The sequence below is a fragment of the Pseudorca crassidens genome, chromosome 13, assembly GCF_039906515.1.
Source record: "Pseudorca crassidens isolate mPseCra1 chromosome 13, mPseCra1.hap1, whole genome shotgun sequence".
Taxonomy (NCBI): domain Eukaryota; kingdom Metazoa; phylum Chordata; class Mammalia; order Artiodactyla; family Delphinidae; genus Pseudorca; species Pseudorca crassidens.
The window spans coordinates 31,532,261-31,559,560 of record NC_090308.1 but is presented as its reverse complement, the minus strand read 5'-3'; the positions used below and the strand labels follow the sequence as shown (position 1 = coordinate 31,559,560).

At 39.8% G+C, this 27,300-nt stretch overlaps 1 long non-coding RNA gene across 3 annotated transcripts in view; it reads right to left on the bottom strand.

Annotated features, from left to right (window-relative positions):
- LOC137204541 (uncharacterized) overlaps positions 1-27,300 on the bottom strand; it is a 229,572-nt gene that overhangs the window by 98,851 nt on the left and 103,421 nt on the right. The window contains exon 6 of one of the 3 annotated variants that reach the window (XR_010933696.1): positions 24,258-24,567. The exons of the other annotated variants lie outside the window; for them this stretch is intronic. This is a non-coding gene — a long non-coding RNA (uncharacterized lncRNA). Of the gene's footprint in view, positions 1-24,257; positions 24,568-27,300 lie in introns of those variants that run through there. 3 annotated transcript variants of the gene reach the window in all.

The window sequence follows — 27,300 nt, the reverse complement described above, 5'->3', positions numbered from 1 at the left end:
CCTGCTCTTAAATAGGAGTGGATTTGGAGGATGGCCTCAAATTAGGAAAATAGTGGCCAAAACAAATGGGTCGGTGGTGGGGCAGGGGGGAACCAGTTTGGAAAAATGAGAGTCTAAAAAGAGTGAAAAAACAAGCCAAAGAAAGTTCACAAAGAAGGAATAATCCTAGTATGGCATATGGGTCAACTGTCAACACCATCTATGTGTTCACAATAATGAAAACACTGAATATGAATATAATCCAATTCTGTATATCCGTACTGGCAGGTGAAGAGATTTATGTGTTAGGAGGAAGAAAAGTCTTACCTTCCATAGAAAGTAGTAATACATTATTCCTAAAATCTTTTAGATCCTATTTTTAATGTAAAGATTTGGAAATAAATGCCGAATTAATCAATGAAAAGAAGTGAAAGAGTCTGTCTCTGAGGAGCAGGAAATGGAAACTGAGATTGAAGGGCTGCTGGGTTTGGTTTAACAAACTTTATAGGGCTATTTGACTCTCTTTGCTCTGCAGCATTTCTGACTTGGGCACTACGTTTTAAAGTAAATTTAGAAAATTAATTAAATGAAAAAATTTGGTAGCAATAAAAGGAATGGGAAGAACCAAACTACTTCTAAAGGGAGGAACTACATTTGTACCTATTCCCTTACACAGGTTTGGATTTGCCTTTGGGATTAAAGTGTGACAGGGATGTGGCTGATGTATCAGGAGCTAGGTTTTGAACACAATGTCTTCGAACACACTGTCATGTTAGTAGTCAAGGAACATCCATGGTAGCTTGGGAAGTACCACACACGTCTGTATAGTTTGTTTTAATCAGGTTTGAGGTCCTGGAATATTATCAGTCAGCAGTGTCTCCAAACCACAGTGCAGTGAATTGTTTGAAGGGCTCTATAACACATATAAATCAGATACTGCAGACTTTGCCTAAGTCATCTAGGAATTATGTCTATATGATTCTCCAGACCTCAATACCTGAAATAATAACCCATCATGGAGTCGACCATGCAATAAAGGAGGGACAAAAGAAAGCAGACGATATTTCAACTACCAAACACCTATCTAAGGGCTTTACACACTTTATTTCATTTAATCCTCACAGCAGTACTACTGAGTAGGTGTTTAAGCTGAGGAAGCTGAGCAGTTAACTAAAGTCATGCAATTTAAAAAAAAAAAAAAAAGGTAAGCTACGATTTGAGCTCAGTGTTCCTGATTCTCATGTGTTCCTTCTACTAGCCTTGCATTCAGGGTCTATGGAGAATTAAATATAATGAATATTGGCAAGGATGGAATGCTTCTTGAGCTGATGCTTGGAGCCTTCAAAGTGAATTTCTCTGCACAATAGATCCTTTTATTTCTTGTGGGGAAATACTTCTTTGAGAATGAGAAGGAAAATACTGAGTACTTACAGATCTTTGTTTTACACCTTGATCATCAGAAATGTATTTAATTGTAAACAGAGATCAACCTCTACCAGAAAACATGCTCGTCAACTCCAAAATAAATTATCAAACCCTGCAGAGATCAGGGATTTGTGTGACAAGTAAGACAGCTTTGCTAACAGTAATTCCTTGCTGATGGGTTAATCTCCCACTCTGACAGACTCAGAGGCCTTGTAGATTGAGAGGAAACAATAAATAATCTTTCCTGATGTTGGTAAAGGCTTTCCATTCCACTCAATTTACACACTTACGGGAAAGCAAGCTTTTGCTCTTATGTTGGTGAATAAAAGTGACGTTGAAATCTACATATGTCATTTGAAATCTACATGTCTATATCTGTGACATATAAACAGGGAAAATACAGACTTGGGCATTTGGAGATGAGAGAGAGACAGAGAGAGAGAGAGAGAGAGAGAGAGAGAGAGAGAGAGAGTGCCGAGCAAGAGACGGGAGTTGGTACTCAAGGTTCAGGATCTAGGAATTGTAGGTTCTCACAATTATAAGGTTCATTGGAGGTCAGGACATAGACTGGTTTTACCAACAGAAAGCTTATAGAAAAGATCTTTGGCCTCTTAAAATCTGTAAAAGGACCGTTCTGAAAGAAGGCACTCAGGTAGAGCAACCACATCTCCTGCTCCGACCTGCGATCCAGACTCCATGCTGGAGTCCAAACGATGCAACATTCCGTACTCTCACCCACCCCCGTGAGTCTTCTTACAGCCATAGCTTTTATACCCTCACTGCCACCCAACTAAAAGCCTCGGGCGTAACTTCATTCTGGGCTTGGACAGCTCTAACTGCTAGCTATGTTGAGTCAGAAATCTTCCTGTCATAACCATTTACTTATCCTACTTGGCAGTCTAAGGTGTATTTCATATACCATGCAGACTGCAAGTATTTGAAGATATCACATACTTTTCTAGCTGCTTTGTATTATATTCATATGTAGATGAGATCTGGCAAGAAGCACCTATACAGGCAGATTCTAGAATGAGTTAAGTGTGCCGTGACCTAAAACGCAAGCAGTCTGCTCCTGATTAAAATTCAAAACAAACAGCTGGCTCTCAAAGTTGTTATATAAAACACTGACCCTTAAAAGTGTACTTCTTTAAGACTAGTTCATTTGACATGACGTTTGGTTGACAATACCTTTACACTTCTTGTAAACCTTTTTATTCCTCCTGCACAATTCATGCAGTCTGATTTTTGTGACAAAAACAAAGCTTTGTCTTTCTAATCCTTTTCCTCCCCATATTAAGCCCTTTCAGTTATTTCTATCACCCTTCGTTTCAGCCACTTTACAATCCTGATTGGTCATCCAAAAGTATTTCTTTAGTTCACTGGGCATAAACTTTAATTCAGGGTACTTAAAATAAGGGATAAAAGTAGATTAAATAGCAGCTTAAATTCTCTTAGACCAGCAGTTCTAACCAGAAGCATGCTTCTGAATTTCTTGGGAAGCTTTGTGAAAATACGCATGCCTAGATCACTTTCCTGGGGGGTCTGATCACGAGGTGGCCTGTGTATTCAGCAAAAGTTTCCCAAGTAATTCTAATACACACTCTCGGTTGAGAACCATTGTTTAATGTTGATTCTACCCTTTGTGCCTTCATTTATCACTTTCTTGACTAAGGACAATTTGGGTGGTTTCACTTTGTGTCAGTCACTCATTGAACATTACAAGTCTGGCCCCACTACCTAAGAGTAAAAGGGATTTCTAAGGAAGATAATATGGTAAGAGAAGAGTGGAGAGAGGAAGACCAAACTATGAAGAGCACACACACTTTGACTTAGGACAGGACAACGGCTCACGGCAAGAATCGGTTGTGTGGAGTGGTTAGGGTACAGGTAAGATCCCTGGAGTTTGAGAGTAGGCACTGGAAACACAGAGGCAGATGAAGCCACAGTAAATCCACTCTGCCCTGGCCCCAGCTCAGGATGCCCACCATGTCTGCTCCCTTCTCCAGAGTACACACATCTTCACCCACAAGCCAAAGGGAGCAAAGAACTTGAACCAAGCACCCCACTCTTCCCTCAGGTCCTTTAGACTCTCTTTTTTAATCCTTTGAATACAAAAGAGCTGATCCCCTCCTCTATCCATAAAGTAATCCGTAGATTTTAAGTCTTGGTATGGTGCAGGTCTTTGAAATACAAAGGACAGTTTATGATTACACAAGATCTAAACCTAATGCTGCCTAAATCCAACATCTGTACTGTCAAGCCGGATATCATACTGTCTCTCCTTAAGAAAATTTGGCGATGAAACAAGGAACATAGGTGAATAGTTTAAAGAAAAAAAAAAGGTTCTGGAAGATAAGAAAGGCACAGGCGAGGTTTGAAGCCAGAGAGCAGGAGGCCAACAGAGAGACCATCTGTTAGATTGTGACTTTTGTTGGTTCTTCTCTCCTCTGAGACTGAAAGATTTCTGGAGATTGGGATCTCTCTCACCACACCCGATATTATACCCTGCACATTTTAAATGCTAAATAAATGTCTTCAGATGGTTAATGGTCTCAAACTGTGATCTCTTTAGAGGCCCACGGTTCAACAGGATATGAGGACTCTAGGGTTAAAAGTGATGAAAGGGTGGAAAGCATAGGACAGCGTGGTGAAAGACTGTGTGAAGAAGCTCAGTAATTATAACCTGGCATCAAAGGCACTGTGGTGGGTAAGATAGAGGCAAAGACTGGAAAATAGCTACATTCTTCACAGAGAACACATTGCACATGGTGACCACAGCGAGCACAGGAACAATGTGGGTAAAGGTTCCTGCTCTTCAGCTTCCTAGCTAGGCTAAGAAGTCAGTGCATTTTTTTCTGTCACTTTAGCTATGTGCTCTGGCCAGCTAGCAAAGGGGGATAGGTAAGTATTGACCTGAATCAGAGAGGTTGTGTTGTAGCCATTCCCCTCAAATGCAATGAGCCTCCCATTGTGACAATCTCTGTCTGGCATGACCTCATGTGGGAGACTATGGTACAGTCACAGGATGAGGCAGAGGGGTGAACAAAGGTAGAAAATAAAACTTCTGAGAAGAACTTAAGGGCACAAAGGCAGCAGTGACTGTAGCTTATCCACAGATGTTGAGTAGAAGTGATCCAGATGTTTCAGTACCTCTTTGCTCTACTGAACATCAAGTGATTGAACAAAACCACCGTAACTTATTATAAATTTCTAGAATTTATCTGGTTTAAAACCCCTTAAGCAAATCTCAACACAACTAGAAAGGGCTCAAGGCACTGGGCTGAGTGAGTCTCCTGGTCCTTTGCTGGCTGCCTGCTGGCATTCTCAGATGGAGGGTTGAGGTAGAGTTGGAGGGAGTTAGCAGGAAGGAAGGGAAAGGATTTATTTGTTTATTCATTTAAGAAACATTTCTTGAGTGTCTGTTCTGTGTTAGGCACAGTGCGAAACAATGGGGTACACTTATTATCTGATAGAATAACCATTAATAATGCCGGACACGCCTTGTATCCTAGCCAAAGCTACTGAGCTACCAACTGCAAAGGAGCACTTGTATTGAAAATAGCATATGACTCACATTTTGAAGGGTTTTTTCTATTGTATAGTTAGAAATGAAGAAGAAGCTCTAAAAATTATCCCTTCATTAATAAATTCTTTAATCCCATATTCTTTGTCAACCTCTCCTATCAGTGATTTCTTTGTAATATCTACTCACATTGTCTCTTTTGTGAGTGAAAATCAAAGATGAGCCCTTGTGCAATGCCTGGAAACTCTGACACGCACGACATCAATTATTTCTTACACTGATTTGGTAGCTGAACAATAAGTGAAATGTACCCTTTAGATGAAAATTTGCTCTGCATTTTATGTAGACAGTTCAATATTATATCCTTATTTTTTCTAGATCCACAAAGTAAACAGATTTTTTTTATGCCATAGACTATACAGATCTCCGTCCTGTAAAACTTTTGTTCTAAACAACTAAGATCCAGAATTGAATAAAAGGTTTTTTACAACGTTGTATATTGTTGTATTATTAAAACATATTTCAAGAAAGCTAAGATAGTATCCGTATGAGATGAAATGAAATAAACCTACAAGGTTACTATATATTTATACATAAACTTTACCTAAGGATATTTATAAATCCACAAAGTAATAACACAGGTATGTTACCTTTACTGACTTCTTAATGTTAGTTTTTAAACAAGGCAGTTGAATCTTTTTTGACACTTGAATATCCTAAGAAAGTTTTACTCTTTTTTTCTTCTAGAGATTTTTTTCACATTGTTATATTTAAAGACTAAATCTACCCACCCCAAAGATTACCTAATTAATTTCCTCTAGTACTTTAAAGCGGAGTCATTGCTACCACAATCAATCTCTACACCCTCACAGTTTTCATTCTTCAAATAATTTTCCTCTTGCTACCTCTTTTTCTAATAACAGTATTCCTTCTACAGTATACCACTTCTTCCCCAGGGCTACCATTATCTCGTTTGCAAAAATTCATGATGCTTAATGGAATAATTTGCTAAAGAAAAACCACATGACATCAAAACAGAAGTCAGTCCAACATGTTCCTAGACCAAGTATAGGAGGTCTATTCTTTTTTTTTTTTTTTTCTTTGCGGTACGCGGGCCTCTCACTGCTGTGGCCTCTCCCGCTGTGGAGCACAGGCTCCGGACGCGCAGGCTCAGCGGCCATGGCTCACGGGCCCAGCCGCTCCGCGGCACGTGGGATCTTCCCGGACCGGGGCACGAACCCGCGTCCCCTGCATTGGCAGGCGGACTCTCAACCACTGCGCCACCAGGGAAGCCCTAGGAGGTCTATTCTTGAGTGATAACTCACAATCCAGAATAATAAGCAATTTTAAATAATTACATTTAAAGGGTGTTGTTACTAGACATTTACCAGAGAAGCAAAAATAACTAATACATATGAGCTATCAATAAATGTTTATGCATTTCTGAGCGGCTTTAACTAGAACTTACACAACTAAAAACTTTAAAAAAAAAATAAATCCTTCCTGGGAAAAGTGTGCAACAGTTTGAATCATCAAAAAGAAGGTGGAAAAGATAAGGAACATTTGAGGATATAATCCTATGCAACAAAATACCATAGCCTTAATTTACCCATCTCCGTTTAAGTCTCTCTTCAGAACTTTAAAGAGGATTAAATTTATTTTTGGTCAAAAAGAGATTTTAAAACATGTTTAACTTTCAGAAATATCTTAATCATTCCTAGTGTTTCTTACAAAGAATTAATTAAGAACTGCAGCCTGTATAAGCCTTCCATTATATTTATAGGTTACCGTTATTAAATATAGAGATACCAACTCTTCATAATATGTAGTAGAAGCTTGTGATCATCTTAATCAACATGCATGTTTATAAGTAAAATTTTAAAAGCAGTGTATAAATGTGTCCCAATTTAAATTTGGTCTAGTTTCAATGTTCATTTTGGTAGTTTTAAACAAAAGTTCATACTAGGGGCTTCCCTGGTGGCGCAGTGGTTGGGAATCCGCCTGCCAGTGCAGGGGACGTGGGTTCGAGCCCTGGTCCGGGAAGATCCCACATGCCACGGAGCAACTAAGCCCGTGAGCCACAACTACTGGGCCCGTGTGCTGCAACTACTGAAGCCCATGCGCCTAGAGCCCGTGCTCTGCAACAAGAGAAGCCACTGCAATGAGAAGCCCACACACCGCAACGAAGACCCAACACAGCCAAAAATAAATAAATGAATAAATTTATAAAACAAACAAACAACAACAACAAAAAGTTCATACAAAAAGAAAAGTAAGATTTTTACAAATGTAAGAACCTGTTTGGGAACATTTCTTTTTAGCTACATTGTCTAGGAATAGATTTGCATGCAAATATGTTTAGCTAAACTTGAACTATAGAATGGAGGGAATATAAGTTGGGAAGAAAAAAAGTATGCAAAATGCCTACAGACATGTAAAAGTAATCCTATTTAGTTAGAAATACCTACACTCTAACATCAATTGTGGCACCAGCTAAGTCCTTCCTTCTTTTAAAATGAGAAGGAACAGATATTTCAGTAGATTAAATAGCACACATACTAAAATGGGGCTAAATTTATGCAGCAACCTGCTTTATTTCTTAAAATTCTATCTTGAAGAAGAGTTGTTTTTTAATAACTCTAAAACAGTAGTGTTTGGGGAGCTTAGTCTGAAGGAAAGTAACAAGAATAAAGAATACATATGTGTGTGTGTGTATTCACACACATACGTTTACACATATACATACTTTTACATTATATATTAAAACTGTTAGAAGCATATATATGTGTGTATATAGCACACACACACACACACACACACACACACAACTTGTAGAGTCAGGGTAGGGCAGGACATTTAAGAGATAGAGAATTTTATTTTTCCAGGAGAAAAAAAAAAGATATTAAGGTTGTGTCTTTAAGTTACATCAGGATAATATATGTGTTGTCAGTGGCGTGATGGCTCTCAAAAAGATATGTCTTAATCCCTGGGAACTGTGAGTGTGACTTTATTTGGAAAAAAGGGTCTTTGCACATGTAATTAAGGATCTTGAGATGAAGAGATCATCCCGAATTACCCAGGTGAGCTCGAAATCCAGTGGCAAGTGTTTTCCTAAAAGACACACAGAGGAGAATACAGTCACAGAGGAGAGGACCAAGTATAGGAGGTATGAAGGTAGAGGCAGAGATGAAGGTAGAGGCAGAGATAAGAGTGATGAAGCCACAAGCCAATGAAAGCTGACAGCTACCAGAAGCTGGAAGAGCCAAGGAATAGAATTTAGAATCTAGAGTTTCAGGCAGGAGAACAGCCCTGCTAACACCTTGTTATTGGACTTCTGTTCTCCAGAACTGTGAGAGAATAGATGTCTGCTGTTTTTAAGCCACCCCATTTGTGGTAATTTGCTATAGAGGCCACAGGAAACGAATATAATATGTATATGTATTGTGTGTGTGTGTGTATGTATACATATACATATATATGTAAATATATAAATACATACATTTGTATGCGTATGCTCATGTACTAAGACACTACTAGTACACCTACATACATACCATACCACGTATCACATGAGAGCCTATGAAGTGAGGTGAAGTTATCTGTGCCACACCATGTCTTAAAGCCAAGTTTAGCCTCTGCTAGCCGTAGAATATAGTCGATGTGCCGAGGACTATGCTAAGTCCTTTGGAAGGAACAGTGACCATCGTTACTCAAGGAACATCCCGGGGGTGAACACACACAAGTAACCCCTTTAAATGTATTACGATGACGCTTGCTAAGCTTGCATGTTGGGAAGCTGAAGAGCTGCTAAAGTTCAGTGTAGGAGGGGCAGGAGTGGACATCACAGAAAGTTTCCCAGAGGAAGAAACTTCTAAGTTTAGTGAAGCCAGAAAGGTGAGTTAGCATGGTAGTGGTAGCAGCAGAATGGCGGGGGCGGAGGGGGGAGCCTAGGGGAAGGACAGGGATGGGGAGCGTTCAGGCTAAGGGAACAAAATGTGTATGAAAGAAGTTCTGTAAGGCTGCAGTGGGAAAGAGGCACGAGCTGAGACGGAGTGCATAGGCAGAGACCAGAGAATGGCGTCTTGTAAGTTATTCTAAGGAGTTTATGCTTTACCATGAGAGCACTGGGGGCCACTGGAGGTTTTTAAGCCAGAGAAGGACATAAGAACATTTAGAAAAATCACCATCTGTGGTGTGAACTAATGTTGGGAAAAGTTGGAGCCAGAGATACTTTTTTATCCGGCTACCGCAGCAGCCCAGGCAAAAGATGATGGTGTTCTGGATGTGAGGACCAATACAGGGATGAACAGGCAATGGGCACTTGGGTGAATATGGGTTAGAAGAATAGAACAGAGATATCTGGGTGTTTAACCTGAGTAATTGGGTGGGTAGTGGGGTCATTTCCGAAACCTGGCATGAAAGCCAAGGGGCAGATGCTGGAGAAGGAGATGAGTTCAGAGCTAAAATGTGTGAGGGCCACCCCGATGGAGATTCCAAGGCAATTGGATATGGGGATGGGAACTCAGACTACAGATTATCTGGGTTAGAGATACAAACTCAGGAGTCATTAACACACAGATGATCATGGAAGATATAGGAACAATTGCAAGATCCCAGGCGAGCAGGTGCAGTAAGAATTTGAAGGCACACAAGACAGAACTCTCAGGAATAACAAGTTGTAGAGATAGAGGAAGAGGAAGCCTCAAAGGTGACAGAGGGGGAGCCAAAGAAAGAGGAGAAAAAACACACAAGCGTAGGTTGCAGAGACCCAGAGGCAACGGTATTTTATGAAGATGGGAGTGGCCAGCAATGGTAAATGCCCCAGATAGTGTTATAATGACTCAGCATTTTCAAGTGCATTTATCAATAAGGAGGTGATCGGTGACCTTAATGAGACACATTACAAACACAGCTGGATTTCAGTAGCTTGAGATGTGGCGGGTGGAAAGGTAAAATTGTGGTGGTAGTAGCAAACGTGGTCAATTCTTGTAAGTGATTTAGCTGTGATGGGAAGGAAACAGAAAATGGGGCATCTGAAAATTTGCTTTCTTTTTAAGATGGAAGAGGTTTGAGACGCCGATGGTCAGAGTCATCTTTATTTTTATTTTATTTATTTTTCGCTTATATGTGGAATCTTTTTTTTTTAACATGAGCCATCTTTATTTTTTAATCTATATACCTGGCATTCATATAGATTTTAGAATGTTAGAATAATTCTAAAATTGAAAAGAATCTTAAAGGTAAATTAAATTCTTGCCCAATAGGAGCATCCTTCCTATAAAGGCCTCTTTAGAAGATCATCCAGACTCTGCTTGGACACTTCCTGTGGTAGGGAACTCACTACTTCGTAAAGGCTCTGGTTTCATTGCTGGACAGCTCTGCCACTTACAAAGTACCTTCTTAAAATGACACAGATATGCTTCGCTCTGATAGGGAGAACACTTAATTCCAGTTCTGCCCTCTTGGCACCATGTGTAAATATAATTATTGCATGTCCTTAGTTTTTCCAGTCTGTCAACCCTCCCCATCACCCTGGTTGCTCTCTTCTGGGTGAATTCTAGTTTATAAATTTCTACTTTAAAGAGTAGTGCATCCAATTAAATAATTAAAAGCAACTGTCACCTTGTTGATGTTGAATACATCAGGACCGTACTGCCTAGGATCTGAGTTTCTGTTAACACAGCGTGAGTCTGTTGTCAAATAAACAGTTAAAAAAAAAAAAAAGCTACACTTTGCCCCTTATCCTGTCAGGCATGAACCTGCATTCACTGATTCTCCTGCAAAGGAACATTCGGATGATCCTCTTGGCTTTTAATAGCATCCTTATCATGACACTAAGTGGTCAACTAGGCCACCCAAATAGTGCTTCGAAAGGACCAAAGCCTAATCTTGTCTTTTTCATGGATACCTGTACCCTCAGTGTTATTGCACAGAAGGTCAAGGAATCACCTAACCTGTCATTAAAATACAGTGCACAGGCAATAAATATTTTTCAATGTGCTTTTCATTAAATACTTTATGACATTTTTGTAGAAATAAAATAAAGCTTTTCAATACAGTGGCCTTCTTAGAATTTAAATGTTACGGCCTTTTGAGTTAAGCACCATTTTCTCAGGAAAGCATCATGATGTGTAATGGCACGTATCTATAGTAAATTCTGTGGAAACTTGCCTGTTCTTTGGGAGCCCATATCTTTGATCATTTTGATTTTTCATTCTTTTATTTATTCAGAAAATATGTAACGAGTGCCTCCATGTGCTGAGTACTGTGTTAAGTCCTGGGGAGAGAGCAATCACCCAAATCCATGAGATTGCTGCCCTCAGAGGGTGTACATCCTATGGAGACAGGAACGTTATTACCCAAGTTAACACGCAAACAGCACTGTTTCAGGAACTAGGATGGAGCAGGGTGATGCCTAATTTAGTTTGAAGAGTCAGAAAAGTGACATTAGGCTGAAAAGGATGAATAGGTGTTTGGGTTTTTTTCTTGTTGTTTATTTGTTTGTTTCCAGAGAAAGTGGGGGAAGAACACTCCAGGCAGAAAGAACATAAAAACGTTCTATGTGAAGTTACCAGAACTGGTTTTTGGTTGTTGTCATTTTGTTTTGTTTTGTTGGTCTGTTTTCCTTCCAGTTTTAGTGAGATATAATTGACACACAGCACTGATGTACAACATAATGATGTGACTTCCATACATCATGAAATGATTACCACAGTAAGTTTAGTGAACATCTGTTATCTGGTGTAGATACAAAATTAAAGAATTAGAAAAATTTTTTTTCTTGTGAAGAGAACACAGGATTTACTCTCTTAACTTTTCTATATAGCAAACAGTAGTGTTAATTATGTTTGTCATGTTGTAGATTACATCCCTAGTACTTATCTTGTAACTGGAAGTTTGTACCTTTGGACCACCTTCATCTGATTCCCTCTTCCCCCATCCCCACCTCTGATAACCATAAATCTCACCTCTTTTTCTATGCATTTGTTTGTTTGAAGTTCCTGGCGCTGTTTTAAGCCTTACTTTTTCCCTGTGACATAAAGACGACTGAGACACACCATGGTTTGATCTGTGCAAGTGTGAGACATATCTATAAATTAGTTAGTGAGCAAATTTTGCAGGTGCTAAAAAATAGATTCTTTGGCATGCAAATAAACTCAGCCTCCTCAATCATATGTATAAAAGGAGGACATTTTCTGAAGATGCCAGCTCTTTCAAGGATGATATCAATATTTTTGCACCTGCTAGGAACTGGCACTGTTTTTTTCCATTCAGGCTTACTTCGTTAAACAGCAGGAAATGCTCTGAGTCAGAGGTCCCCTCCAGGTTAGCATTTGGGGGATCTTTTTCTAAAAAAGTTCAGCATTATTGAGATACAATGGACAAATAAAATTGTAAAATATTTAAAGTGTATGTTGTGGTGGTTTGATATACACATACATTGTGAAAGAACTCCCTTCATCTAGTTAATTAACATATCCATCACTTCACATATTTCTATATATGTATACACACACACACATACATATATATATATGGTGAGGACATTTAAGTTCTACTCTCTTTGACAATTTCAATTATACAACACAGTTGTCAACTATATTCACCATGTTTTACGTTAGATCCTCAGACCTTATCATCAAAAAGACACGAGATAAGTGTCGGCAAGGATGTGGAGAAAAGGGAACTCTTTTTTGGTGGGAATGTAAATTGGTGCAGCCACTGCGGAAGGCAATATGGAGGTTCCTCAAAAAATTAGAAATATGGGAATTCCCTGGCGGTCTAGTGGTTAGGACTTGGTGCTATCAGTGCCGTGGGCCCAGGTTCAATCCCTGGTCAGGGAACTAAGATCCTGTAAGCCACGTACAGCCAAAAAAAAAAAAAAAAAAAAAAAAAATTAGAAATAGAACTACCATAAAATCCAGCACTCCCTCTTCTGGGTATATATCCCCCCCCACAAAAAAAATGAAAACAGAATATCAGAGAAATATCTGTACTTCCCCTTTCATTGCACCATTATTCACAATAGGCAAGATATGGAAATAATCTAAGCATCCGTCAATGGCTGAATGGATAAAGAAGATGTGATATATATACACAGTGTAATATTCAGCCATGAGAAAGAAGGAAACCTTCCTGTTTGTGACAACATGGATGGACATTAAGGGCATTATGCTAAGTGAAATGAGCCAGAGAGACAAAGACAAATAGTGCAGGGTACCATTTATATATGGAATCTAAAAAGCAAAGCAAAACTTAAATTTATAGAAACAGAGAGTAGAAAAATGGTTGTCAGGGACTATAGCATGGGGAAAATGGGAAAGATTAGTAAAAGGGTACCAACTTTCAGCTATAAGGTGGGAGACACTTAAAGTTGCCTTAGAATTTGTGAACAGTCAAAACAGAATTAATAATATTTGCAGTTTTTCTAAGGAAATACGTCCACTGTATTTTCAATCCCTCTTTCATTGGTGGTTAAGCTTATGCTGAGCTATATATATTCCATTCTGTCAATATGAAAATAGAGATTTTTGAGGAAGACAATAAAAATGGAAAGCTGATTTCATTTAAAAAAAAAAAAAACTGAGAGAAGTTTCCCATCTGTATTTTCATTATTAATTTCATGTAAAAGCACCAGGGCTTTTACATGAAAAAAAAAAAAGCACTAGGGCTTCCCAGGTGGCGCAGTGGTTGAGAGTCCGCCTGCCGATGCAGGGGACACGGGTTCGTGCCCCGGTCCGGGAAGATCCCACGTGCCGCGGAGCGGCTGGGTCCGTGAACCATGGCCGCTGAGCCTGCGCGTCCGGAGCCTGTGCTCCGCAACGGGAGAGGCCACAGCAGGGAGAGGCCCGCGTACGGCAAAAAAAAAAAAAAAAAAAAAAAGCACCACTCTACTTCAAATAATACCTGATGGCTGATCCTTCAGAGAGCATCTCAGGAAAGATTCACTGAATAGACATTCCCTGGCAAAAGTCTGAATAGTTTGAGATCTGTCTTTAAGACCCACCAACGTGAAGCGGTATCACAGGGCTAGGGTGACTAGTTGTCTCAGTTTTCCCAGGACACTTCTGGTTTTAGCATAAGGGGTCCTATGCGCTAGGAAACCCCTCAGTCCTGGACAACCTGGGACAGCTGGTCACTCACACTGTACTCAGACATGCCAAAATAGACATGGTATTCTTCACAGAAAGTAATTAAAAGTAACTAAAGATATGTTGGCTATTTGCAGGGGCAGGGTAAGTAGGTTAATTAAAAGGGAAGTTTTTAAGAGAAGAGATTTATAAGAGAGTCTCAAGGATGCACTGTGCAACATGGGGAATATAGCCAATATTTTGTAATAACTGTAAATGGAAAGTAACCTTTCAAAACTGTATTAAAATTTTTTTAATTTTTTAAAAAGAGAAGAGATTTACATAAAACTGGCATTCATAGGCCATGAAGACCCCAGTACTGTGGGACAACTTGGGAAGTATAAAGCGTGTGCATACACACACACACACACACGCACACATGCCCTTACCTCCACCCCATCATATGGACAATTAATGCTGCCTGTGACCAAAATCCTGCAGGGCTGCTATTGATGATTGTGTAAATTAGTTGGGAACTTTTTCAACAAGGAAATTTTAGCAAGACTTTTAGCCAAATTTGGGAGTTGGAATTAACCTTCTCACCTCTTTGTGTAGCATACTTGAATAAAACAAAGCTGTCTCACACAACAGTTTCAGCTGGTAACGTTACATGCTCATTGTGTCAAAAGCCATAAAGCCTCTGAACATACATCGGAATCTGAGTGTTAGGTTTTGCTTCCCTCCAGTCCTGGGTTTTGGGGACCTTTTGGGGGCTACATTCATATATTAGTCTAATGAGTGGCTGTGAAACAGCTGCCTTCCTTGTCCTGCCTTTGGGGGATGATTATGCTCTAAGTTCTATGCCAAGAATGCTCTGGATATCCTGATGGAGAACTTGGCCAAGGCAGCCATTCCCTCTGTCAGCTCACAAAACTTCAGATTGAGAGTCTGACCAGCTTATCTGTATGGAGAAGTAGTTGGGAAAAGGTAAAAGTGATTAGTAGAAAATGTCTGCTAAAATGAGATATTTTAATTGTGTCACTGAGCTTAGATAGTAACCAGAAGTGGGTTCTTTTCTTTATAGACAAATGAAAATGACAGAACAAATATGGTGATGCCAGTATGGTTTTAGGTTTCAGCTTTCAGGGCAAAGCAACATCATCATTCCAAGGGGCAGTTGACCTTGGTTTTCTGTAATCTACATATTTCCCCTTGTTCTTTCTTCTATCTTCCCTAGGGACATACTGTGGCTTACCTAGTGATGGAATGAACCAGACTGGAGAAGGTTGACGCTAGGAGTCTAGTGAGACACAAATGAACAAGCAAAGGGTAGGTAGAAGCCCATGAGACCAATATCTGGAGTGGGTGATTCAAAGGACAGGTTGATAGGGACCTGAATTTATAGGTAAGTCCCAAACTAGAAGGTCCAGCTATAAGAAATGTTCAGGAGGTAAGGGAGAGAACACACGTGGGTAGGATGTGTAATCTATGAGCTCTCAAGGAAGAGGAAACAGATGAAGGTGTTGGAAGGCAGGTGATTGGCATTGGAATCCAGTCATGAAGAACCCAGAATTCATTGGCAGGAAATCCAGATAAACACAGTCACCACGCAACCAGGCTGGAATTCCATCTAAAAGTGGCAAGGAAAGAGATCAGTTACTAGAAAACCAGTGTACCTAATTCAGAGAGGGATCAGCTTCCTCCAATGGAACAGCAGAGATTATGTACTCTACTCTCATTTCTATGTTGTATGGCCAAGGAAGAAGGTATTTAAACCAAAATCCTTGACATGAAAAAAAAAAAAAAAAACCCATAAGGGCCTTCTTGTAAAAAAATTCATTAAGAAAACAAATCAATTTATTAGCACTCCTTGTTTAGCTAATTGTATGAATCAAATGTTTAATTGGTACACATTGTAAACTTTCAAAAGAGTTAAGAAATACAACCCTTTATCCCTGAGTAGCAGCCATTCATTATGAAAATGGCCTCACCTCTAATTGGTTGTCATGCCTTAGCTGCTGAGATGCAGAGCTCTACACCATGCAATTTTGATCTGGGGTCTATGCAGTCAGTCCTCCTGGTTGCCGAAGCAAAATCTCCAGAGATTTATTCCAGCAATCTAAGAAATATGAAAGTCCTATAGCACATAATTGAATTTTTTTTTTTTTTTTTTTTTTGCGGTACGCGGGCCTCTCACTGCTGTGGCCTCTCCCACTGTGGAGCACAGGCTCCGGATGTGCAGGCTCACCGGCCAGGGCTCACCGGCCCAGCCACTCTGCGGCACGTGGGATCCTCCCGGACCGGGGCACGAACCCGCGTCCCCCACATCGGCAGGCGGACCGTCAACCACTGCGCCACCAGGGAAGCCCCATAATTGAATATTTTATAGAAAGTTCTCTCTGGATTTTTTTCACATGTACTCACTGTCCAACTGAAACTCACTTGCAGGTTATAAATACAAAACTAAGAGTAAAATTCAATAGTGGAATAAAGAAAAAGAAGTTCACTGTAAATCCACAGTTGAGGTGTTGAATATATATGTACCTTATAGAGCAAGGAAATGCACTTTTCACCTTGTACATTGTTTTTAATTATCTACAACAGTTCCCAGCCTTAATTTGGGTCAATAATTTTAAACATTCATATTCTTTAATGGCTAAATATTTTAGCTCTATGATGTATATATAGTACTACAGAGAAAGAACTGTTAGTTATAATAAATGCTATCACTTTGGGTTTTCACTCTATGCCAGTGGTTCTTGAACTTCGATCTCTGGACCAGAAACATCAGCATCACCCAGGAACTTCTTAGAAAAACAAATCTGGGGTCTAGCCCCAGACCTACAACCAAAACCTCTGGAAGCAGGGCTAAGCAATCTGTTTACCAAGCCCTCCAGGTCCAGGCGATACAATGGATGTTTAAGTTTGAGTACCACCACTCTCTACCAGGTGGGTGGTTCCAAATCTACATCTGTTCCCAAATACCAGATGAGTGGAGACTTAGAGAGACGGCACAACCCCAAAACACATCGAAAACCAAGTGTTTCATCTCCTTGGCATATTGGTTCCTCTTTTCGTATTTTCTATCTTAGCTAATTAGGTCTGCCCCGTTACCCAGTTTATTAGTCATCTATTGCTATGTAACAGATTCCCCCACCTTAGCAGCTGGAGACAACAAACACTTATTCTCCAACACAGTTTCTGAGGGTCACAATTCTGGAAATGGCTTAACTTCACGGTTCAGGCTCAGGATCTCTCAGAGCTGGTGGTCGAGCTGGGGCCATAGCCATATGAAGGCTCCTTTGGGTTGGAGATATGACTTCCAAGCTCACTCACACAGCTATCGTCAAAAGCTCTCAGTTCCTCAGCATGTGGCTTTATCCATAGGGCTGCTCACTAGAAGTCAGCTGCTTTCTCAGAGCAAATATCTGAGAACGAGCAACCAAGACAGAAGTCACAGTGACTTTATAACCTAATACTGAAAGTCACACACCATTACTTCTGCCATATTGTATTGGCCAAAGAGACCAACCCTGGTGCAGTCTGATAGGGGACTACACAAACACGGAAATGCCAGGAGGTATGGACCATGGGGAGTCATCTTGAAGACTGGATACCACAACCACAAGAAACACCAGGATATTTTCAACTCTCTTATTCTCACTGCCATATACAACCCATGGCCAAGACTCATCAGTTATACGTTCAGTATCTGCCATGCCTGTCTTCTTCTTTAGAGTCCAGTTACCCCTGCCCTAGTTCCCTGTTCTTGCCCTCTTGCCTCAAGTCTGTAGCCTCTAGAAATTCCCTTTCACAGCTGGGTAACATTTCTAAAATATAAGTCACATCTGCTCAAAAACCTTCAAAACCTCTCTGTTGCCTATGGAGTAAAGTATATAATCCTTAACATGGCATTTAAAATCCCCATCCTTTAACTTTAATTCATCTTCCCAAACCCATTTCCCACTCTGACTCTCCATCATCCTGTCCTCCTGCCAAACGATTGCATAGCGCCCCTAAGATTCTATTCCTGGAAGAGCTCCTTTGCTGTGATTCTATTCACCTAGAATATACTCCTTCTGCTCCAAAACCCAGATCCAATGCTATCTTTCCTGGTACCCTGGTCAGAATGGATTGTGTTCTTCCCGTACCATTTCATTATACTTTAAATACAGAATTAGTTGCAATTGTAATTAGTTTTTTAGGAGTCTCTGTCTCACAAATAGATTCTAGTCACACCAGGGTTAGGTGTTTTATTTTAGTTATCTTTGTAATTATCAATAAAATACAATACAATATCAAGGTCTGCTGAATTATAACACAGTTTCAACAGGCCTTTGCATATGGGAAAGGATGCACTCTATTCCCAAAAATGCAAAGGGGAGATATTAACTATGACTTTGAAATAATCATGACTATTCCTCTGAAGAGTAATCCTTCCTACAAGCTTCCAACTGGAAAAACTGCCTATCGTAACCAGGCTATATTACCATTTGAAAGACTTTTCCTAAGGACCAATGGAAGAGTCTCCTTCTATGCAACATGGAAACCAGAGTTGTGTGGGGAGATAGGAGCGGTGAGTGGTTTATGAACAGGCTAAATAGGGCGATACGTGCTCCTAAAGGGGTTTTATCAAGGGGAGTACCTGATCACTTTGCATTTGGGGGAATAAACTCTGGGAGAATCAATTGCAGACTGCCCAGCTGAACTGGAGGGGTACAGGAGACTAGAGAACTAGTCATGAGGGTGGTACAGGAGTCAAACCAGGGGGTGATGGTGGTAGATTTGTCAATGGTGATAGCAGAAGAGATGGGGAGAAGAGAGTCACTTAAGAGGTAGAACTTGCCAGACTTGCTGATTGATTAAATGATTGATTGTGAGGAGACAGAGATGAAGGTCTAGAATGACATCCAGATGTGGTTTTGTACCTGTGAATCTGGCCTATGTAGCATCACTCAGTGGGGAAAACACCTCAGAGCATTACCTTTATGCAGCATGGCACCCCCAGCATCATGTTATATATGGAAGACAACTCAGTCTGGAGGAGGCCACAGGAGATATCAGGAAATTACACTGACCTTTTTCACAAATGAATAGGCTAAAAATTAGATTCTTACAGCAACTGACTAAAGGGAACGCTATTAAACTCTCAGGCAAGAGCTCGCCATGGTTTTTATGAATTACCATGATTCATCTTTCCAGGGGAAGGATCCGAGTAAGAATCTTTTCTGCCGCTTCTTGGGAGTTCCTGAAGGATCACATAACTAGAGCATTAGAGCATAAAGAATGATTCATAGTAATTGCATCCAGATTTGACTGACATCTACACACAAAGTGTACATTCTTGATATCTCATTATCAAGCCTGTGATGTGGTTTTACTAAACCAACTTGATTTTTCTGGTTTGTATTATGAAAGTCCTTTTCATGTGAGTTTAGGGGTTTAGGGATTGTAGAGGTCCAGAATATAGCTACCTACATATGAAACAGAATCTTTCTAACTAAACGTGGTCAACTGACACCAATTATGACAGCCTCACACAGTAACACGCTTTATGTGTCATTAAGGAAATGGACTTCTTATACTACATATTACATTCAACAGCCAGTGGGGAAATAGCCAGTAAAATCTAACATGTTTTGCACAGCTTTTTGAAACATTTGAATTTGAATACCTTTAGATGGAACAAGTATCTTTCAGCCCGCAGTCACAAATATTCCTCATTTTTTCACCCCCATCTCACTTTTTTCTTTTATATTTCTACCTTGCTTCTGAGTTGGGAATTTTGAAAGAGAACAACTGGGAGGGCTGAAATGGATGTCCTTGAGTGTAGAGGCCACTGAGTCAATTTGAAACGAGGCAGAAACATACGGGACAGCTACATTGCACTTTATGGGGATCGCATTGCCGGGGACTTGCATTACCGGCCTGAAGCTGTGTCCATCCCTTGTCCTTCTGATTCCCTTCACTAGCTCTTAAGATAAAGTCTGAAATCCCTCAGACAGCTTCTAAGGCCCTCTGTAGTCTGGCTCCTGCCCACCCTTCCGACTTCTGTCCTACCCCTCACTCTCCCTCCAGCTTTCTGATGTCCAGCAGCAGAGCCTCATGGGGCCAGCAGCAGTGAAGGCTGTGGCATCCTACCGGCCCCTCCTCCAGGTCTGAGGCACTCTTCCCCGGCTCCCAGGGTGTGGCTTGCTAATGTCCACCGCTCCGTCTCATGCTGGGAATTGCCCTCTGCAGGCTCGCCTAAGGTCCCACCCTCCACCTTGGGGATGAAGGTCCACAGGGGGTGCAGGGGTTCAATCTGAGGCAGTTCAGAGGGGTCACCCCAGCTCCACAGCCTGCCTCACCTCCTTACAAGTGTGATTCCTGAGGGCACTCCCAATAAACAGCTGACCGTAAATCTCCATCCCAGAGTCTGTTTCCAAGGAACCCAATATAAGACACAAGCTCCACTCATACCTGCCCAGAAGTCTGGTCGCTATTCTTTCTTCTGTCTGGAACATTCTATAGCCATCCTCCTCTCCCTCTTCCCCTGTCTCACTTACCCCTCTTTCTTAGCTCTGGGATCATTTCCCCAGTAATGCCTTTCCTGAAAGTCCATCTAATTCAAGTCCTGCTGTTACATACTTTCATGAAAACCAGTTCCCTTCAATCAGAGGACTTCTGTAAATCAGAAAGAGAAAGACAAATACCGTATGATATCACTTGTATGAGGAATCTAAAATATGACACAAATGAACTTATCTACGAAACAGAAACAGACTCACAGACATAGAGAACAGACTTGTGGTTACCAAGAAGCGGGGTGGGGTGTGGGGGAAGGATAGATTTGGAGTTTGGGATTAGCAGATGCAAACTATTATATATAGAATGGATAAACAACAAGGTCTTACTGTGTAGCACAGGGAACTATATTCAATATCCTGTGATAAACCATAATGGAAAAGAATATATATATGTATAACTGAATTACTTTATTGTACAGCAGTAACTAACACAACGTTGTAAATTAACTATACTTCAATAAAATAAATTTTTTTAAAAATCAGAGGACTTCTGTTTACAATTTGCATGTTTGATTCATGTCTCACCTACTCAACAGAAAACTCCATGTGAGTAGGGGCCCTGCTTGTCCTTGCTCGCCACTGGCATTCCAGTACAGAGCACTAAATTTGGCTCAGATTTGGAATTAAACAAATACACATTAAATTAAGTAATTAATGATTTGGTGAATGAATGACCTCTGCCATCAGAGTTCTTTTCTGAATGGCAACCATGTGATAAACTGTGATCATTGTTTCTCTCAAGGTTACCTTGGAGATGGTTTTTTTAATCTGTTATGCCCAAGGCTAATCTTAGAAGAAGGTTGAGCTTCTTGAAATCAAGGGGGAAATGTTTCCCCTACCCCGCCCCCAGTACTGTACTTCATGGTAGGAATTGCAAATGGTTAATGGACAATAATAAGGAAATAGTTCAGTATATAAATCAGTATCAGTATTTCATCATGGTCTTTTAAAGATTTTATAATGAAATAGTGGGGAATTGATTTCTAAAATAAGGAGGACAAAAGCTCTCTTTGCATCTATATTCAGAGGTTTTTGTTCTAGAAATTATTTTTAGTGTTGGTAAATTATGCTAATTAAGACAACTAAGCTGAAAAGCAGTATATTTGGAACCAAGAAAACTTATTTTACTAATTTTTTTTATTTCCCAAGTAGATTTAAAATTAGATTTTTTTTAAAAAAGATTTTCTGATTATTCAGCCGAAAGCCACCCGGGGGTCAGAGAGAAAGGAGAAATCAATCCCAACCAACACTCCCTGAGCACATTCACGAGAAGTTACTCAAGGCCAGGGTCGTGGGGACACAGACTCGGACCTGAGTGATTCTAAGCTTTGGTTATGGACTCTGAGAAAGAGCAAAGCAGACCCTGGCAGGCAGAAGCCAGCCTGGCATTACCACTTAGGCCTTAGTGTTACTAGACGCTGGCCTGACAGGGCCAAGTTGCGGTGTTCTCCAGCTGGACGTAATTTCACAGAACAGCCACGTCGGTCATGTACACTCTGTGACTTTGATGGATCAGGACACAATCAAGACTACCTCCAAGTGCTGTCTGAACAATGACACAGACAAGAACACTGTCCAAACACTGTCACCAAAATCACTAACATCCCCTATCCCGGCTGATAGGAGTGCTGCAGCTTTACTAATTATAGCTTACGCTTGGCTTCATTCCTCCTGCTACTTAGATAAGATTTCATAAAGATAATAACATTAAGCCTGTTCTAACACCCTCGTACTGAGTGGCCACACAGTGCCCTGTGGCGTGTGCTTGCCTTTGTTGCAATGAGTCAATAAACCACATTTTAACTAAAGATACTTAAACGAAGGGGGTCTTTGGAGGCCATTGAAATCTCCCAATGATGTAGAAGTAAAATATAGAGAGCTATACAGGAATAGTCAAACAGCCTGTATTAAATATTTTACCTTGAAATATATATATTTATTTCCACACCTTCACTCTTAGAGCTAACCCAGTAATTCATAGTGGAATAAGCATTTGGGGCACAACCAATGATGAATCAAGTCTTCTCTGACCGACCGATTTATATCTCTCAAAAGAGAAATGATAAATGACAGAAAGTCAAGAAATACAATGAATAGGGCACTGTAGGGAGCAATTTTCAAGACCACAAAAAAGACCTGGTGAAGCATAGTTGCCTGGTTTAGCCCAGTCCCCTAACACCCCTCCTCCAAACCATCGAGGTGTTTGGTGGGCAGGAACCAAGCAGCCTGGGGTGGGACACAGCCCATGCCCCTGCCGGGGTGCTACTCCCTTCCCCTGTGTTGTGAGGAGACCTCCTGCCTGGGAGCTTGCCCTCCAGGGGATGCTGGGCCAAGTCAAGTGCTTCCACCCCATTGGCCTGGTTATGGGATCCTCACATGGGGGAGGAGAGCCATGCCCCACCTCCGTTCCCATCCCTCTGGATTTGTTACTCTTTTGCACTCAACACCTGCCAGTAAAGACTGTCTACACTGAGGGGAAAAAAAGAGCAGGAGCAGAGTGGCCCCTGGGGTACAGGGTGAGCCCTGACTACTCGGGCAGATGTTCAGGCAGACAAGTTCCCGTGCAGGTGATGTCATTTGCAAAGCTTTGGGCAGCATCCTGCTTCACTGTTTATGCCTTTACAAAAACAGCCTTTGTTTTCTTCTCGATTGTGGAATGTGTTATTAACTTGTTTAATTTTCATCTGATTTAGTTTAATGGTACATGGACTTTTTTCTAGTCTTCACATATCTTTAAGGCACTGTTATCCAAGTCTAAGATTTAAGTCTTAATTTGTCCCTAGAAAATTTCAGAATTATCTACGTGAAATATTCGCGTGAAGTATTTTAAGGAAGTAGAAATCACTGGGAAATCTGATTTATGCAATAATTTCAGAAAGTGAAAATATGTCCATGTATCTTTTTTATGATGGTGTATTTAATCTGAGAACATGACAGCACTGCAGCAAAGGCATTCCATGCTACAGAGAAACTCAGAATCCAAGAAGTACCAAATCTAATCAAACAGATGTGGTAAAGGTTATGCTGCTCTCGTTTGTAGCTCCAAATGGCAGTCACTTGTTTATTGTTTTTACTTTCACAAAGGCAGGGTAAAATGTTAAATAACAACATGTATTAAGAGGCAATATAGTTTGGAAGTTAAGAGTATCAACTACATTCAGACAGACTTGGGTCAGAAACTTGGCTCTATTTCTTCTCTCTGTGTGATCTTAAGGAAACTACTTGACCTCCCAAAGCCTGGTTTTTTTCCTCAGTAAAATGGAAAGGAATAATAGTATCCACACAATAGAATTCTTATTGAGTTAAATGCCATGATGCCTATAAAATATTCAGCTCAGTGCCTGGTACATAGTAAGTGCTATGATTACTGTGTGGTTGTGTTTTTAATAAACTGTATTCAACCAACTGCAGAAATTCTCCTGCTGGAATAAAGCGTGAAGGCTCAGATTGTCTTAGCTTTGTGGAGAAACCTATATTTTTAAATACATTTAAATATATTTTAACATTAGTTCTGGAATTCTGATAGGAGAGTTGAATAAATCAAACACTGACCCAATAAACATTTATCATGTACTTGTTTGGTGTTGTGCATAGTATCTGGGCATGTGAAAAGGTAGAAAAGAAAAAGCCAAATAAGACAAGATTAGACTCAGATGTGTTCAAAATCAGCAATTAAACATGGCTGACTTTATTAAGTGCTATAATCAATGTCCAATAATGTTATCCTAGTAAGAGGACAATTCTTTTATGAATAAGACAGTCTGGGAAGCCTCATGGAGTTAGTGATTTTGAAACAAGCAAGGGATTTCCTCAGGCAGAGACTGAGATTGAAGGTCTAGAAGAGCAATCCGGGTAGACAGATGAATATAAACAAAGGATCACAGGTGGAAAGGGGCAGAGGATGTTGAGGGAATCGGGTGCAGAATCGTGGATGTGCTGAGTATGTGGCAAATGGCTGAGGAACTCATGAAGTCTCCAGCATGGAGGCCCCTTCTGTGCCCTGTTAAAGAGTTCATATCTTGTCTTATTCAGCTCAGGCTGCCACAACAAAACACCACAGACCTGGTGACCTAAACAACAGGAATTTATTTCCCACAGTTCTGGAGGCTCGGAAGTTCAAGATCAAGGTGCCAACCAACTCAATTCCCTGGTGAGGGTCTTATTCCTGGTTTGCAGATGGCCACCTTTTATGCTTTGTCCTCACATGGCAGAGAGAGAGAGAGAGAGAGAAAGAGAGGGAAAGAAAGAGTGAGAGACAGAGTGCTTCGATGTCTCTCCCTCTTTTTATAAGGGTACTAATCCCATCATGGAGGTCCTACCCTCATGATGCCATCTAAATCTCATCACTTCCCAAAGTCTCCACTTCCAAATACCATCACCTTGGGGGTTAGGAGTTCACCATATACATTTGGGGGCTGGGGGTTGCAACCATTCAGTACATAACAGATCTTAACTTGTACTCAAAGGAGAACTGACATTTTCTGAAAAGGCAAATACAATCATTAGATTGATGCTTTCAAAGGTAAATCTGCTGTGAACAGATGAATGAAATGAAAAGAGATACAGAGACCAGTTAAAATATCACTGCAATAGTTCAATCTAGAGGTACAATATTTCATCCCACCTGCAACAATATCAGTTGTTAGACACACCATTTTTTATACACCTCTAAGGAAAAAACAAAACAAAACAAAACTGCCATTGAACTATGATCTAACGTTTTCTTGTGTAGAATTTTCATTTTATATTTATTGGAAGAACTTCTTTAGAGGTGTTCAGGCATCAATTTTTATTATATGTCATTCTCTGTGTATACATAGAAGGAAAATATGCACAAAACACATTAGTTAAGATATTTCTAAAACTATTTCACATTCACAGTTCATTTCTTCTGAATCACTGTTTTCATTCAGTCATTATGGTGTGTATTATTTCAAAGTTTATCAACACATGTACAGATACGGGGATGATTTTTTTAAAGTCGTCACATTTTATATTCTCTCTGTCATTTTTTTTTTCACTTAATATACTATGGACATTTTTCCAGGTAATTAACTATACCATGAACATCTTAATTATGCCATTATCTTCATTCACTCAACAACGATATTGAGCATCTAGACCTTGTATTAGGAACTAGGGAAACACTGGTGAGCAAAAGCAGGTGGAGCATAACTCTCTTCCCTAAGCAGGCATTTTGCTTATTTCCATATTTGCTTTCTTTTTTTCTATCATAATCAATAGCATAATAAATACTATTGTTAGATTATCTCTTTATGAGTTCCTAGAAGTGTAATGTCTGGGTCAAGTGGCTTGCATATTTTTAAGGTTTTGATGCATCTTGTCAATGTGCCCTTCAGAGACCAGCATGAATGTATATTCCCATCAACAGTCCCATCACGTGCCTATTTCCCCACAACTCTTCCACCTCCGTGTTTTATTATTCCTTTTTATTTTGGCTAATCAAAGAGGTAAATATTGATATTTTATTGTTTTAAATTGCATATCTTGATTACCGGTGAGGTTGAATATATTTTGATGTTTATTAGCCATGTATAATATTTTATATATAATATATATTATTTATAGATATATACAATATTTATGCATACATTCTATGTTTATTAGCTATATATGTAGTGTGTGTATGTGTATACACACACACATGCACATAATTGTTTTTATACTTTGCCCACTTTTCTATTGGTGTATTTTATTGAAATGATTTTTAAATAACCGTTTCCGCCTCTGACTTCCAGGGTTAGTATTTGAGAAATGGACAGAAATTCAAGAACATAATCCCTACTTGTAACTGGCACTTTATAGCAGCATAGTTTCCCATAATAAGGTTTGATTTATTAACTCTACTGTGAAAATGTCTATATGATATTATACTCACAGCAGAATGCTACTATTAGTTTTAACTATTTGAATCTATTTCAATAAATCTAAAGACATCTTATGCAAACAGCAAACCAGGATGTGCAGTTGCCATAGAAACAGAAGCTAGTATTATGAAAAAGGAATAAGCCAGGCTGGAACCGTTCCCCTCAGGGACGCTGTTTTGCAACCAGTTCCTTGAATAAGTAATATATGTGAATTATACCACCTGAAGCTAGCTAACATTAGTGATGCCTAATAAAGACTTCACTAGGCATCTGATCATCATGAGGAAAAGATCGATGTAAACTGCATTGTCTGCTAACTAATTCAGGTTTTATTTTAAATTGAAGTGTAAAAGTTAAACTAATTTCATCTTAATTTCCTAGGGAGAGTTGTTCATTTCCATGCTGAAAGTGAAATAAGAACAATAACGTGGGTGTACGATTTCTTTTTCAACTTTGAAAATTCTGGTTATAAAGCAAACTTCCTCCATTGAATCAATTTGCCAATTAGCTTAGATATCTCAGTGGAAAAGATTCCTTAAGAAAACAGGCTTGAACAAAATAAATATTTGACACAAAAGTGCTGAAACCCTTTCTGAAAGAATATGAAATAATTATATGACTCAGACCATCAGAGTTTATAATTACCATTCGGAAACTGAAAATCACCCAACCAAAAGAGGTTCCCATTGAGTCTAAATCGCCCAGAGAATGATGTGTCATATATGTTACCAAGCTCTACAAATAAAGTTTGTAATTCAGTTTTTCATCCAAAAGTTTGAAAGCTGTTGCCTGTTATAGATTCTAGTGTGTCTTATTTGTCTGTAACAATCTCCACTTAGTGCTGG